Raw genomic sequence first — 3,570 nt, forward strand, 5'->3', positions numbered from 1 at the left:
GAAAATTCATAAACCTAAACCAAGTGGTAACTATTTTAATTGCAAGAAAGTAGGACATCAAGCACATGAATGTAGATCAAAGACCAATGATTCAACTAGAAAGCTTTCCAAATTTCAAGGTCATTGCTACAATTTTCAAAAGTATGGATATAGAGCTCATGAATTTAGAATGGAGAAGAAGTCAAACTGGTCACCTGAAAAACAAACTCATATAATAAAGAAAGACAATTCCTACAATTGGGATTACAATACATGGTCCAATTGTCACCATTATGGAGAATATGGACACATTCTAGAGAATTACATTAAAAAAAAATTTAGAGGAAATTACAAGAAATGGTTAAATGGAGAGATAGTATGTTTTAGTTGTCTCAAAGTTGGACACAACAATAGGAACTCCAAAACTAGAACACCAACACCCACACCAAGCAATGGAAATGATAAACCTAAAGGAAATTAAACATGGATAGGAATAATAAGAGTGTAAAGTAGTAGAGCAAATGAAACTATGATCACCCAATGTAATGGATCACACAATATCTCACTAAAGAAAAAGAAGGTATGTATGAATTATATACTCAATGTTATATTTTACATTAGTACCTAGTATAGAAGTGATGAAAAGTTCATATCTGCATAAATAATGATGCATTAAAACTATTAAAAATAGAAAATCGCAAAGTACTAAGTATTTGTGGTACAATCTATATTAACTGAGATTTGTAGTATAGACCAAGTGATCAAGGAAGATAACATACTAATCAAGTGAATTAGTTGTGACCGAATGAATAACCTTGACCAAGCTGAAATGAAGACCAAGTTAGCTACAATACAACAACAAAGTATGAAGAAATTAATTGTAGACCTAAAAATGAAAGGTTGAAGGTATTTATCAAATTTGAACATTCATTTTTACTCACCAAGCAATCAAAGAACTCAGGAGAATGTTTCAAAGTGATCAAAGAAATTTTAGCGACCATAGCAAAAAAATCTCAACAATTATCAATGAATTTATGAAATAAAGTATGTACCATTCTTAGTGCTGAGTTAAATATTTAGTGAAGATATTTGTGAAAGTTTTATTTAAAACCCTAGTATAATATGGCATTTAGAAGTGAAATGGTGAAGGATAGTTGTGCACAAGTCAGGAATTATCAGAGTTCTCCACCAAACTTATGAAATTTAGTTAATATTAAAAAAATTGTTAATTTGGAGCTTTGTCATCAATTCCACCTAGAGTCTTGACTGTGCATGATTTAAGATCATTTTATCAATATAAGGTTGGATAAATTGAATATTTTGAAATTAGGGCAGCTTATGAGAAGCTATGTGTAGATGGAATCCTCAAGGATGACTATGAAATCATTACTAGGAAAGGACTTACCTGTGCCCTACGATTATTGGAAGTTTCCAAAGTTGAATGGATCAAGATTATGCTTAGCTGAGTTCATGATATGAAAATTTGGTTGGAAGGTGGGCCGATCAAGATCAATAAGGAAATCATTCATAGGGTAAATAGGTACCCTTCTTTGGATAGACCAAAGAGCATAAGGAGTAGAACAAAGAATGAGATTGAAAACATGACCAAGGCTAAGTGGAATGATTGTGGTATGTTAATTGATGGCATTGAGGAACCATTAATTGAATTTTTTGTTCATGTGATTGCACACATATTCTATCAATCAAGAAGATTGAACAATGCACCCCATGTAGTAGTTGATTTGGGCTACCAAATTGTGAAGAAGGATCATTTATATGATCTTGCCAAGCTACAACTACACCAACTTATAGAGAACCTAGAGGTAGTGAGAAAAGAAAAGAACATCTCTTGTAAGTTTGGATCATCACTAGTTTGCACATTTTTCTATGTAAATAATTATTTTCCTACCAACAGAATGATTGGATGGGATAGGAATAGAATTTTTATGGAATGGTTAAGTGATTTGATAAGCAGATTGGGAGAGAATTTTGAAGCAATAATGGAAAATTACTTTGAAGAATTCAAAGTAAAAATGAGGAATAGGATGAGAATTTCAAAATTAGTTGTGGATAGGTGCTATGATGAAGTATGTTTCATTGTAGACATTGGTTTGGTGTATGTTCATGAAATATTATTGAGGGTTTCATGGCTAAGGCCAATGCCCTATGAAGTAAACATAGAAGAGGTAACTACATCAATTACTACACTTCTAGTAGAGGAAACAGATGCTAGTGTCGAGAAATTTTCCACATATGAGATTGTAATTGCTGAGCTAACTATAGAATTTGACATATCTAAAGAAGGGAAGTAGGGAAAGAGAAAACTTTCTAAGCTTGGAAAGAAGGAACAAGGAGCAAGGTTAGGAAAACCCACAGAGGTCGAGAAAGGAAAAGGAAAGGAACTTGTTGTGTCAAAGCCAAAGGCCACCAAAAAAAAAAGGTTGTTGTAATAGAACCATAGGTCAAGGCCAACCTCAAGAAGGATGTGCAAGAAATGGTGACACCTTAGAGGCCAAAGAGTAAGGTGATCATCACTAGAAAAAGGTTAGCATAACCCCCTATTGAGTTATTAATTGGAAGTCCATTAAGAAGAGGAAACTAAATAAAGAACAAGCTAAGCCAAAGATAAAATTGATCTTTGCACAAGAGAAGGAAGATGAAGAAAAGACCAAGTATAATGAAACTAGTAAAATTCAAGTAGTGGAAAGACTCCCTCGAATGAGTGTGGATGAAGCATGTGCAAAACTAATAGAGTCAGAAAGTATAATGAGATTCAAAGACATTTAGTATGATTCTTTGAATAATGATGATCAAGTTAAGCTTGAATGCACAATGATTGATAAGATTCTTAAGTTCAAGAACACATCCCTAGAATTGGGAACTGAGTTTCCAATGTGATTGTAAAAAAGAGTGGATGCCAAGTGGAAATGGGCATTATCCACTAAAAAGAAAATAAGAGAGACAACATTGACACTAGTTATGCCAAATTTAGGGAAAATTCATATGTCTATAGTCCTTAAATAATTTTTCAAGAAGTTTATGCTGAGGGATAGGGCATATAAAGTTTTAAAAAATAAAGCTCATGAAGTTGAGCAAGATAGTGTTCAGGTATGGAAAGAAGCATTTGGATTTCTCACTCCATCTATAGAAGTGAGGGAAAGTCAAGATGTCATTGAATTTAAAGATGAATAAAATAAGAAATGGCCAAGCTGACTAAGGAGATTCAAAAACTTATTAGTAAGCGTGAGCATAAAGACAAAATATAACAATTGAAGATGACACTAACACCCCTCCACCTAATCCAAATATACTAACTAAAGAAGAAATTCAAGGCTTAATTAAAGAATCAAGAAAACTTTGTACTTATCCAATTTTGTTATAGATAGTTGAATATCCAAAGCTTTAAGTCAAGAAGATTGATGATGTTAATGTCACATTAGTTAAAGAGGATACAAGTGCCAAGAAAATTGGTAAATATTTAATTATATATACACCACTCACTTGTATGAAAATTTTGAAAAAGGAAGGAAGTTTTGATAAAGAATGTAAGAATCTCCCTTAGGGAAGAATTTACCCAAGACTAAGGAACTC

The sequence above is a fragment of the Cupressus sempervirens genome, chromosome 11, assembly GCF_028749045.1.
Source record: "Cupressus sempervirens isolate cs-2001-9-10 chromosome 11, ASM2874904v1, whole genome shotgun sequence".
NCBI classification, from domain to species: domain Eukaryota; kingdom Viridiplantae; phylum Streptophyta; class Pinopsida; order Cupressales; family Cupressaceae; genus Cupressus; species Cupressus sempervirens.